The following is a 13,012-nucleotide window of genomic DNA, read 5'->3' as shown; positions in this document are numbered from 1 at the left end:
TCTCTTGTCTACACGTGCTAATTATGTCACACACACACACACACACACACACACACACACACACACACACACTGAAATAATTTTTAAAAAATCGTTTTTAGTTTTTAATTTTTTCCATTATTAGTACATTTAAGGTAAACACAATTATATTCATTATTGGGATCTTGTACCTTTACATGATGTATCTTGGTTCTTATTTTTTCCCCATTCTCCTGCCCTTCCCTTACCCTTCCCTATTTACAAAGACTTTGTTTCCATTTTTTTCATATTTTTAATTTTCCCTTATTTCCTTTCCCCTACCCTTCCCACTTTCCCTCCTCTAGATATTTTCTCCCTATTTCACACTATCAATTATACTATTTGAACCTTGTTTACACTTTTAGTTTTTCATACCAGAGAAACTGTTAGGTATTTACTCAAGTATGTCTTATTTATGAAATAATTTCTTAGAGGCATCGTCTTTGTCAAAGACTCAGAGATTTTAATACTTGGATGTTTCGGTTCTTAGAAAAGTTATATGGGTAGAATTCCTTCCAAATAGAAGAATATTTAAAATATCCTAGGGCTGGGGATTTAGCTCAGCAGTTTAGCTGCCTGCCTCACAAGTGCAAGGTCCTGAGTTCGATCCCCAGTACCCCCTCCTCCCAAAATCCCATTTTCGGTATACATTAGCTTAGTGTCTCTTTTCGTAAAGATCACTCTCTTATTGTTTAGATTCCTGTGGTTGGTGTCTAATTTACACGTGGGTATATTGTGTATTCCCCACCTCCTGGCTGTCTCACTCAGCTGTCAGATGATTCACTGTGGTGATTCCGAGCACCTAATTTAGCACTGGGTACCTAGTAACTGCACAGTAAGTTAACTGTAATGATCAGTGAGTGACTCATACATTCAAAGAAATCAGTCATTAGTCTATTGTACTGTCACAGTAAGTCTAGGAATTCCAAACTTGATCCATGTAACAATGGAAAAAAGTAGATTGCCTATTGTAGGGGTAAACACATAAAGGCTTTTTTCCAAGTCATGAATTTTTGGGAAGATAGTAGAGGCAACCCAAAAACCAAAGCTCTTCACATTTTTTATTTTTTGGTGTTTTTTGTTTGTTTGTTTTCTTTTCTTTTTTTTGAGACAGAGTCTCACTATGTAGTATAGGTTGGCCTTGAACTTACTGTATAATCCAAGGTGGCCCTGAACTCTCAGTGATCCTCCTGCCTTAGCTTCCTGTGTGCTGGGATTATAGATACACATCACCACACCCAACTTTAGCATTTATTAGAGTTTCAAAAAATAATAACTAAAGTAAATAAGAAAAAGTTGTTTGAGTTGGTGTAAGATCTAATTATACATGTGCATGTGATTCAGTCCTGAGCCAGAATTTGGTCTCAGAATTTGGATTGCAGTCCTGCCTCTACCATTTACAAGCTGGATGCTGAACCCATAAGAGAAGTAGAATATTACCTACTTGCCATGCTATTGCTAGGGTTAAGCATATCTAGCCTATCCCAAGAGTTCATTCAGAGGATACGGTTAAATTGTTATAGGTAGGACAACCTCAAAACATATACTCAAGCAGTGAGTAATGTGGAAGGTCTTTCATTGTAGCTGAAGACTTGAGAAAGAAGTCAGACCAAGCCAGGTATGGTGGTACATTTCTGTAATCCCAGCTGCATCATAGGTTGAGATGGGGATTTCAAGTTTGAGACCAGCCTGGGTAACTTAGTGAGACCCTGTCTGAAAATAAAAGGGTGGGTTCAGTGATAGAGAGCTTCTGGATTTGATGTCTCCTAAAAGTCAAATGATAGGGTAAAATGAATGGGACTCACCTAGCCCTTATAGGGCAGATGAAGGAGTAACAGATGAAGAGCTTTAATACCAGGCCATCTGTAGTTTGAATGACATTGTGGGGATTTGAGAAACTGTGGTCACACACGTAGTGTGTGAGTGCTTACCCTGATCAGCATTTCCCGAACTAACAGACCTACAGAGCACCTAGTTGGGGGTGTTTGTCTATCAAACATTTGCACCTTGTTTATTGAGCAGTACGGGCAATAGTACCTTAGTGCTTGTCCTTAATTCCTTCTTGGAGGAATGATGAATAAAACACTGATGAATACCAAACATACTGTTTTGGCTGCAAAGTTAGCACTTTGTGAGGCAATTGACACCAACGTATTCTAGCTGCACCTCAAATACCAAACAAGTGACCAGAACCCAAAGTTTTTGCTTCAAAATGTGTGGAGTACCAAATTCACTGAGTTTCAAATCAGTCATATACCAAGGTATAACTGTTCTAAATCACTTTGAAATAAATAGGATCCTCTTGGAATATAATGATAGGGTAGTCTGTAATGAGAACATGTATGTACAAAGTGTGGCACTTCCCCAGACAAATAAAATAGCTTGTTATTAAGAAAAGTAAAGGTTGAACAGAGAGCCTAAGGTACAAAAAGATAGTTTGTGTTTTAAAATACGAAGCCCCATGAACATCCTCTGGCATGGCTCCTCCCTCCTGGTTAGGTAGGTGATAATGGAACTTCACCAACAATAAATTTGTAGTTAGAGTCTGGAGGTGACATGTAAATACTGCTTGCTGCAGCCAAATGAGATGATAGCTTTCTGAATAGCCTTTAAATTCTAGAAAACCTTTGACTTCAGTGGTCCTTTTAATATCCTCTTCCTTGAGGTGTACTTTAATATATTCATAGCTTCTTAGAGTATAAGAAACCACATCACAGCTGCTTTTGTGTGTATCGTACAAATTACTGTTCAAAATAGAGGATTGCATTTCTCAGTATTTAGAAAAACCATTTTGTACTTTTTCTTTGATTAGAATTGAGTGACCTACCCCATTTCCCTCTCTGTTCTTTCAGAATTTAGAATTTTTAAATTTTTATCTTTCTGGTACTGAGGATTGAACCTACACATTTGCACTGAGCTACACCTTCAGCCCTTTTTAAATTTTTTGTTATGAGACAGAGTCTTGCTAAATCACTTAAGTTGCGTAAGCTGGGTACAAATTTGTGATCTTCCTGCCTCAGCCTCCCAGAGTGCTGAGATTATAGGCACACACCACCACACCTGGCTTAGAAATAATTTTAATGTTAAGTCATACCAACAGCATTATCTTGGGGTTGGAAATAATTTCTTTTCTTTTATGACTTGATTGTTTTTAATTGCGTTAAGTGTTATATGTGATCTTTACTGCTGTGTTTTAAATATTTCTTGAAGATGAAAATCATTAAATTAAAACTTAATGACATGAACTGCTGAGTGATGGTGTCACAGCTTTAGAAGAACCATTGATTTGGCTATGTCTTTAAGATTTTTAGATAGAAAATTACGTCAGTTTTAATTGTAGAAAGGATGGAGATTTTGGAGGTAATCCCCAGGTAATTACTTGAGGAATGTGTTACAGTGTGGCTGCTCATTAATAGGAAAACTTCTTACGTAACCAGTGTATGTTAAGTCAGTGTGCACTTTGAGGTGACAATTGAGGAGCACGGTGTTTCATACAGCGATGGACTGTAGTGCTTCGTCGATTAAGGGAAACAAGGAGGGCTGAATGAGGGAATTGCAGAGCACGCTGGGGGAAGGAGATGTGGCAGTGTAAGCAGGATTAGTTTCTTCCTCTACACCCTCCTCCACATTGGTTCTGCTTTGCTGAAAGCACTAATTGTATCATGATTATTTGTCTATAAACTGTAGCTAGCACAGCCTTGTCCCTCTTTGCTCTCACCATATCAAGCACAGTACTAACAGTACTTTTCACCCATATGATTCTCATTTCCGAAACAGTAGATTAGAATTTATTTTTTAACAATTGAAAGGAGTTGGGAGGCTTTTTACCCTGGAGTGTAATATGTGCTCATTTTGATAAATAAGCACATTATTGATTAAATGAAAAATTAGAAACACACATATATAAAATAATTCAGAAAAGTTTACCTGTGACTACATGTTTCTGTGACTTAGTTCCAAAAAGCAGTTAGTTGTTGAAGACTCCCCGAGTGGGATGAGTGATACTCAGGTACCCTACACGTCTTTTCTCTTCTACCTTTTGCTATTGTGGCTGCATGTGACTGTCTACTCACACCGCAGGCCTACAATATTCCTGGCTGTGTATTGTGTTAAGACCACAGTGGGAAACAAAACAGACTTCTCTCTGAGAGGCCTTTATAGACTGGGAGTATTAGCAGCACATACAAATTGCAAATTTTCTCTGCTGCTGCCCTTTTTCTTGAGGACAGGATGACACAAAAATGTAAACAACAAGTGATGTGGTCACTTAGGTTAAAGATTCTCTGTGAGACATTAGGACCAAACTGGATGGTAGAATGAGATCTGCAACAGTGTGTCACATGAACAAGTGGCATATTGGTCTTCAGAGCATGACACTTATTGTACAAATGTGTTGATGCTGATACCAGATGTTACGCAGTGAAATTCTGACTGGTGTGAAGGAAATGCTTTGTGGGACAGGTGTGTTTGCCCATGTGCTGATGGCCCTGATGGCCTCTCTGGTGAGTCTGAGTAAAATTTAAAAAGCCACTGTCTCTGCTGTGTGTGATCTGGGGCCATCACTTACTTCTGGACTTGCTCAGAACCCTCATCTGTAAAACAACCCCAAGTGATTTTGAAGATTGAATGACATCTACAAAGAGCTTGTTGCAAGACTAAGGACAGAGTATGCTCTCACTATGTAACAACCGTTCTTTTTTAGAAGAAGGACTTTCTGGCCAGCTGTGGCAGCACACACCTGTAATCCCAGCACTTGGAAGGCTGAGGCAGGAGGATCAATACAAGTTCAAGGCTAATCTGGCTACATAGTGAGTTCAAGCCCAGCCTGAACTACATAGTGAAACCCTGTCTCAAAAAACAAACAGATAGACAACAACCACCCCCGCAAAGAAATTCTTATTCTGTACCATCTTGAAACAGACTTAACATACTTTCTTATTTTTATTCTGTACCATCTTGAAGCAGACTTACACTTTCTGAGTTACAATGGTACATATGTAATGATATTTTTACTGAGTCCATATTTCATTTCAAATCCTATAGATTACATCTTTCTTCTTTCCCACACTGATACTGTCTACTTACTCTCCCCAAATGGCTTAGGATGAATCTTGAAGCAAAATAATAATAATAATTTATTATTTTTATTTTATTTATTTAGTGCTTAATGCCAGAAAACTGAGCTGTTCAAATGTTATGTCATGTAATTGTTACTGTGAAAGCACTAAAGCAAGGAGAGAAACCAAGTATTCAAGGTCATATAGCTGTCGTAGGAGAAACTGGTTGGAACCCAGGCATGTCTGACTTTTAGCCCGCCTCTTCCCCTTCAGCACGTGTTAAATAACTGAAAAGATGGCCCTCCAGAGAGCTAGATGGAGGTGTTTTTTGGATGACTTTCAGTCTGGATTGTTACAGTGTGCTTAAACTTATACAACAATTCAAAGACTCTGCTGTTCCCATTATGTATCAAGATAGCACAGCTCACCAGCGAGCCCTGCTCTTAATTTATGTTCTTCTGGGTTGGCCCTAACCATAGTCTGGCCTCATGTTAGTTTTTTGTGGACAAGTCTGGGGAGAGGCAGTGTTTAAGAGGCTGAGAGCCTAAGACTCTGGAACTGGACATCTTGGAGTCGAATCCCAGATCTGCTAGTTACAAGAAGGGCAACTGTGGCAGGTTTCTTTTCTCTCTCAATTTCTCATCTGTAAAGCAGGGAAATAAGTAATGGTTTTTGTCAGAATTTTAAAAGTACAGTATATAGGGGACAGTCATGCATGTACCTCTGGGAGGCAGTTCAGAGCCACCCGGTAGCAAGGCATACGAATCATGGCCCCGTTGCAACTGTGTTGAAAGTGCTCAGTAGTTGGTCAGTGTAAAGGTGAACACAGGTGTTACGAGAATGTTAGGGTGAGGCACTGGCCCAGCTTTAGGTAGCAATCATGGAAAACTTTCAAGGGATTGTCAAGCTCTAGAGAGTTCGCCAAAAGAAAAAAAAGGTAAAAAGGGCCTTTTATGAGAAAGGTCTAGCTACAAAATGGCTGCGAGTTTTTCATAAGTTATGGAGCATGGAGTGCAGGGAGAGAAAAGCAGGGGGTAAGGAGCATGTCCTAGAAGTCTGACTTGAGCCCTCTGAGTTTCCAGCTGAGAACCACATATGATTTTATGCTGTGATGGCGGACATGTGCTAACTTGTGGGAATAATTCTACAGGGCCATGGAAGACAAAAAAGACTGTTCTAAGAGTCTTTATAGGATGTGCCAGGAGTGCCAGGGCAGGGAACAAAAGGACAGTGTGGGCCAGAGGACAGGCCAGCACCATGCTTTCATCAGATGTATACTTTTAAGTTCTAGGGCACCTGAAGTAAAACCTAGGAAAGGTATGGCATGTCAGACCTGAGTCTTTTTGAGAAAGTGAACTAGGGCTGCAATGTGGATGTCTAAAGCACAGAAGACTCTGCTGAAAAAGTAGCAAGAGAACCAGGTATGGTGGTGCCTGCCTGTGATCTCAGCACTCTGGAAGGTTGAGGCAGGATGATTGCAAATTTGAGCCTAGCCCAAGCAGTTTAGTGACTCAGAGAGATCCTTTCTCTAAATGCGTCAATAAATAGGGCAGGGCTGAGATGTAGCTCAGGGCCAAGGACCCAGGTTCAATTCTGAGTTACTCCCCCACCACACACACCAAAAATAGGTACCATGAGGCTGTTTGCTGCTGAAACACTCTACCTGTGTCCATGTTGTGGGTGCAGATCGAGGAGTCTGCAGAGAAAGACTTGCTCTCCATTTCCCGTTATTGCAAAGTCTTCCTTTCTCATAGAACGTGATGAAAACATGATTCTTCTTGTCAGTTTTCTTTTCATTAACCTTGTGTCTGGGGCTGAGTTTTCTTTTTGACTTTTGTTTCCTGATTATTTTTCAGTGGTGACTACAATTAGGTATAGAAACACTAGAAAATGATTCAAATGAAAAAGGTCTTCTCACTTTTTTTAAGAATAGGAAGAGTTACTGAGAGAGAAAGATAGCTTCTAAGAGAGACAGAAGGGGACTGGAAAGTGGGATGCCCCTTCTCTTTAAGTACATGCATATAAACAAGAAAAATAAGGAGCAGCGTTGAGCTTTGATTGCTCAGGGCAAAGTGTAGTGCTTTGCTGGGCTGTTCGGAGGAAGAGTATGGAAATGTAAATGCAGGTGTGGGTGACTGCTGACCCTCTGAAGTCAGTGTCATCTTTATGGGAACAGAGGCTCTTCCCTCACTTGTATGGTATTGCTCTTCACCACTAGAGTGTATTTCTGATGCTGCAGTGCTATAGTGAGAGATATGTACGTTTCTAAGAAACAGATGGTTAGAAAGTGAGTTTCTTTGGAATGGTTAAATAAGAAGCATTATTATATGCTGAAAGAATGATTCTTTGCCCTTCTTAGTACAGCCTCAATGTTGAAAGCATGAAGAGAAAAAGAAGGTAACTGGTAGCTGGTCTTGCCTTCTATGGTCACAAGCTGAAAGACAGGCTACTCATCTATGAGGCCATTCGCATCAGGCACTAGGCAGCCAGGACTTCGATCATTGTAGTTGAGAGAAGAGAATCACATGAGGAAGACTCTCACTTGCTTGGTTTTCTGCTCATGCAGGTTCCCTGCCAAGGTACAGAGAGGTGAGTCCTGGCAGAGCTCATGGTCTTAGCACTGATGAAGCAGATGGTGGCATTCAGGGCTGCTGATAAGTCTGGAATTTGTACAGCTGAGTAGTGGAGAGAAGGAAGATTCTGAGGGGTTGAGACCTACACCAGATGATGCCTACCAGAGAGCTGCTACCAGGCTAAGAACAGAATGGCCATGCCAGGCATTATTACCAGGAGAGGTGCACCTTAGCTATTCTGTTTGAGACTCTGAAAAGGCCATATCCTATGAGCAAGGACCTTAGAGGAAGGCCCGATGCTCACACTAAGAACATACCTGAAACAGACCTACTTTGACCAAGCATATACCCAAGCCTTGCAGGATCAAGAGGATCCACGAATACTGTAGCTGCTACCAGTACCAAACCACTTCTGCTGAGTGTATATCTTATAATAGAAGAACTTACAAAGAAGTGACCCTTATTCAAAATGAAAATAAATCAGTAGAAATAGTGACGTAAGATAGCATTATGCCACATCTTTGTCTCTTCACCATTTTTCACTAGAAGAAGCCAGGCCTTTTTGGAGAAGTGATTGTATCTGAGGCAGAGACAAGATGGATAAAAGACTTATTTTTGTTAATGTCAGAAGGTAAGGAAATAAAAAAAGGACTTTCCTGAAATAGAATATGTCACAGAGGTATAGACATCAGCTTGCAGCTGGCTAAGTCTAAGAGTTTGAGTACCAGAATAATTAAATACAGGGATAAATTATAAATCATTGAAAAAGCCCAATTTCACAAATTTGAACTGATCACAAGAGGGTGCCCAAATAATGTAGAACACTTGGAGTAATGAACAGTAATATAGAGGGAATGGTGAAGTCCTTTGTCCATCATAATATAAAGTTGAAATCAGGCAGACAAACACTAATGGATGAAAAATCTAGGGGACTGTGGGGCTGGGATTCAAACAGACCGTTGGATTTAATGTCGCTATTTGCTAGGCCTGGTTTCTCACTAGGAAGGGCAAGGCCCATGTCCTTCCCAGTCTGAATTTAAACTTCTCAGGGATCTATGTGTAGCCCTCACCCTCTCTATAGCAGTCTCCCATGGTTGTCTGTCACTTTTAGAAGGTAACAGTGGAATCCCTGGTCAGGTCCACACTTTCCCTCTGGGTCTGCTCGTCCTCCAGGCTTACCTTCTCTCCCCAGGTATAATCTTTGTCCAGGATCAGGACAGTTGGTTAGACCATGTCTCTGCTACCCTGTGGCAAGAGGAAGTAAAATGTAGAGCTGGCTTGGAGTAGGCGGATGGTCACAGCCGTGCATCTTCTTGCTGTGTTGTCCCACCAGATGAAAATGTTTCTTCTCTTCCCAGGCATTGGCTTCATTCAAAATCAAGTCAGTCAGTTGGTCAGCACCTCTGCTGTCTTGTTCCAAGGGGAAACGAAATAGCAAAGCCAGCTCAGAATTGGTAGGTGGCGGTGGCCAGGGCACAAAACCCCCAAGTGTAGAGTTGCTTGGGGGCTCAGGCCCATCTGGTCCACACCATGTTTCTACTTGCTGACTGTTAGATGCCACTTGGAATCAACGTTCTCCATATATTTTATCATACCTTATAAAGGTACTCAGGAAAAAGGACTTCTTGAACTGCTTCAGAAAGTGGCAAGAATGGTAGGATAAGTATGTTCAAAGTGAGGGTGAATATTTATGGGGATTAACGGCAACATATCTCTTACTGTAACAAAAGTTTTTAATTTAAGCATTCATCATTATTTTGATCCACCTTGTAGATAACTCTAAAATAAAAATTTCTTAACAAGTCCCTTAAAAAATAATTCTAGGTGGAAATCTTGATGTTGGACAAGATATCTGCGTGGTCTTAAAGTATCTCCCCATAGATTACTTACTGCAGCAAGGGAAAATGTAGAAAATTTTTAAGGGATAAATTGAACAGTACTTTGGCTGGCATCAAAATAGATTTTTAGATGCCTTTAGATATGATACTCAGAGAGCTCCATCATTTCTGTAGTTCTGTGGCTGAGAATTCATAGCTGCTCTCCCTGGCCTGAGTGAGACCTTCATATGCAAACGTGCTGTTTTCAGCAAACAGCAGGCTATCCTGGATAAACAGAAGAGATGACCATAATGAAAAATTGAGATGAGATATACAATCTTACTGGTGCTGGAGAGTCCGGTATTACATGCACACCTGCCCTGACTGTCCTTGAACTCCCAATCAGAAACATTCCACTCCAGATTCCTTAGTCCTTTCTCAACCCTGTATTAAACTTAATTTCTCTTCCAGCTAGCTGCTAAAAATCATTCAGAACCTCAGCCTTGTCTACATCCAGACAGAATAAATTTAGCCTTTTTTCACATAAGCCTGCTAAAGTTTTCCGGATTTCAGTTCCTCTTCACACCTAGACAGAAATAAAGCTTTTTTTTTTTTTTTTTCACACAAAGTCTATGTTCAAGTGGCCTCTCACACATACTGTTTATAACAATAACCTGAACTGCCATCATCAGGAATCACCTGGGGAAACAGCTGACAATTCAAAATGGAAATGTTCTACTAATTTAAAAGGGGAGAGGCCATTTCTTCTAAAATGTCTGTTATAAAAGGCAAAGGAATGCTATGTGTTCAGGTTAAAGGAAACTAAAGAGAAATGATAGCTACATGCAATACCTAACTCTGGACCGGATGCTGAATTAGAAGAAAAAGAAGTATTATAAGGGTCATTAAAAGGTTAATTGAATGTGGCAGTAGATTAAAATGCTAACCAATGTTAAATTTACTAAATTTGACAACTACATTGTGGTTCTTGGAGCAAGTCACTTTCGAATTATCCCTACTTGTCCAGAGTAGTTGTCTGTCATCTCTCTCTTTTTCCTTCTGGATCTTCCAGTAAATTGTCTTATTTTAGTCACAAAAGAAAGAATGTCTGTATTCCTATTCTTAGGAAATATAAAGTTTGTAGAGGTAAAGGACAGTGATGTATGAAAGTTATCTCCATATGGCTCAGGGAGAGTCCAGTGTATGTGTGGAAAGAGCAAGTTAATGATGAAGTAAATGGATTAAATATTAATTCTTTGTAATGTTATTTTATAACTTTTCTGTAAGCTTGAAGTTATTTCCATATATTTTTTTAAAAATAGAAAAGCTCAGCAGTGCAAACTAGGACTTAAAGAGGAAGGGAAGGTATGTGAAAAAGATACAGGCCTTACCTGCCTTCTTTCGGATTTTTCTATTCTTTGGCTTGTTTGGAAAATCCTATGGCAGTGTTTCTGTCACTTTAGGCACCCCCCATCTCATGGCTAAGAAAGCATATCTAGTGCAAGAAGAAATAACATTGCTATTCAAATTGAAACCGTCATGTTTTGTGTTGTAGAGAAGTTTGGAATGAGGGGTTGTGAAGCTGGGCTTTACTTTGTCTCTGATACTTGCTAGCTGAGTGGTCAGGGAAGGCTCTTTGGGAACTTGAACTTGAACTGATACATTTTAAAATAACACTTGTCTATACTCAAGGTTTCTCCAGTGAGAAAATGCATGTGAAAGCTTTTTGTAAATGGTAGTGATTCCTTACACAGACATGAAGTGACTATGAATAGTTTTGGTTAAAATTGAAAAATAGCCTAGAAATTTTATTTAATTTGGCTGACTCATTGTCCTCTTAAAAGTTGAGCTTTTACCTGACTAATTAAACAAGAGGGCTTCTTTTTCTGGTGTTTATTTTCTGCCTTTCTTGTTTCAGACAAAACTTCAGGGCCTGGGGGAGTTGTGGACTCTCTGAATTTCAAGAACAGTGAAGTTGGAGTACAGTGGAAGGCATATAAAAGACTACATAGGTAAGTGAGATTCTGAGTTTTTTCCATTATTGAATTCATGGATCCGAAGTTCCTTATAATTGCATCTGCTTTGTTCTGAGATTGTGTGTGAGGCTCTGGTGGAATAGAGGGAATTTGCAGGCCTTTGTGGTCCTCTAGGACACAGTCAGCCAAGGCAAGGAGGAAAAAGAATAGAAGAGGCCAGCTCCGCAGGAAGACGGCCAGGGTGCAGTGTGTAAAACAGAGGACACAGGAAATAGCATCAGCTTTAGTCATATAAACCCCATGGGAAAGATTCCAAGAATTTTCCAAAAGTGTCATTTGGGGTGAGTCCTCTTTCTTTAATTTGGAATTGCTTTTGATTAAGGCTTTTAATGTAGAAGATTCTAGTTACACAATATCCTTTTGTCTTCAGTTGATCAGTCTAGGCCAGTGCTAGAGGCCTGGTCTCTAGCAGATGTGTCTCCATTTACCGTGGGGATGTGTTTCACCTTTGTCTTGAGAGCCTAACTCTATCTGCCTGCCTGAAATATTTCTGTCTGACTTAGCTGAGAGCCAATTTAAGATGAGAGAGCTTCACCTGGAACGCAAAAGCTAGTGGAACTAAATGGTGTTTGACATGCTGTCAGTCATATTCTGGAAGGCCCCTACATGGAGGCACCGTAAAGCAGGTGGGACAGCTAAACCCTACACCCTATGCCAGTGATGACAAACCTTTTAGAGCTTTCAGTGATGACGAATAGCCAGCTGCGGCACGTGTGCCATAGGTTTGCCACCACTGCCCTGTGCTCTCTCTCGTGTGAGCCTGCTCACTCCAAGTACAGTATCACTTTGATAAACTTTGCTGCTGTGCCCTTGTTGTAGCATGCCATGTCCCATTCCTTTGTTACAGAAAAGAACCTGGGAACCTATCCTGAACCCCAAAACCCATGGTAAAGACACAGGAAATGATACTGGAGATAGAAATATTCTATCTCCCAACCTGTTAGCCATCTGATATATTAAGTTCATGTTCTCAAAAAATTGAAGGATGAGTTCTAGGAACAATGGAGGTTAAGAGTAGGGAGATATTTATTGATAAGGATAGCTCCTGAGAGGAAGGAGGGATCCTGAATGGGTAGCCAGGGACACTTTACAGAGGAGTTTTATAGAGCAAAACCCACGTGGGTACAGTGTAGGCCTCAGCCATGATCAACCAGTAAGGTTACAAGTATACACTTAGGTAATAGTGGGCCACTTGAGAAACAAATCACATAACAAAGTGTGCATGGAAAGAACAAACACTTTTTCTAAGAAATGATGGGTTCAGAGGTCCTGATCACCCAACAGGGTTGTCTATCTAGACTTCATTAGTCCCAGTGTTTGTCCTTTGAGGAGCAATACAGGTCTTGTAATCTTGTCTTTATCTTGAGGCCTGGTCTCTAGCAGATGTGTCTCCATTTACAGTGGGGATGTGTTTCACCTTTGTCTTGAGAGCCTAACTCTATCCGCCTGCTTGCAATATTTCTGTCTGACTTAGCTGTCTATAAAGGATCTTTTTTTTTTTTTTTTTTTTC

At 40.3% G+C, this 13,012-nt stretch overlaps 1 protein-coding gene across 6 annotated transcripts in view; it reads left to right on the top strand.

Moving 5' to 3' along the window:
* The window catches only part of Sgms1 (sphingomyelin synthase 1), a 287,590-nt gene that overhangs the window by 85,680 nt on the left and 188,898 nt on the right, over positions 1 to 13,012 (top strand). For all 6 annotated transcript variants that reach the window (XM_010606276.3, XM_010606275.3, XM_033766634.1 and 3 more), the window contains one exon: positions 11,384 to 11,477. The gene's annotated coding sequence lies outside the window, so the exon portion shown is untranslated. The remainder of the gene's footprint in view (positions 1 to 11,383; positions 11,478 to 13,012) is intronic.

Source organism: Fukomys damarensis, unplaced genomic scaffold (genome assembly GCF_012274545.1).
Source record: "Fukomys damarensis isolate Sample0158 unplaced genomic scaffold, DMR_v1.0_HiC HiC_scaffold_20, whole genome shotgun sequence".
NCBI lineage: Eukaryota > Metazoa > Chordata > Mammalia > Rodentia > Bathyergidae > Fukomys > Fukomys damarensis.
Note: the sequence above shows the minus strand (reverse complement) of the source record. Positions and strands in the feature narration are given on the sequence as shown.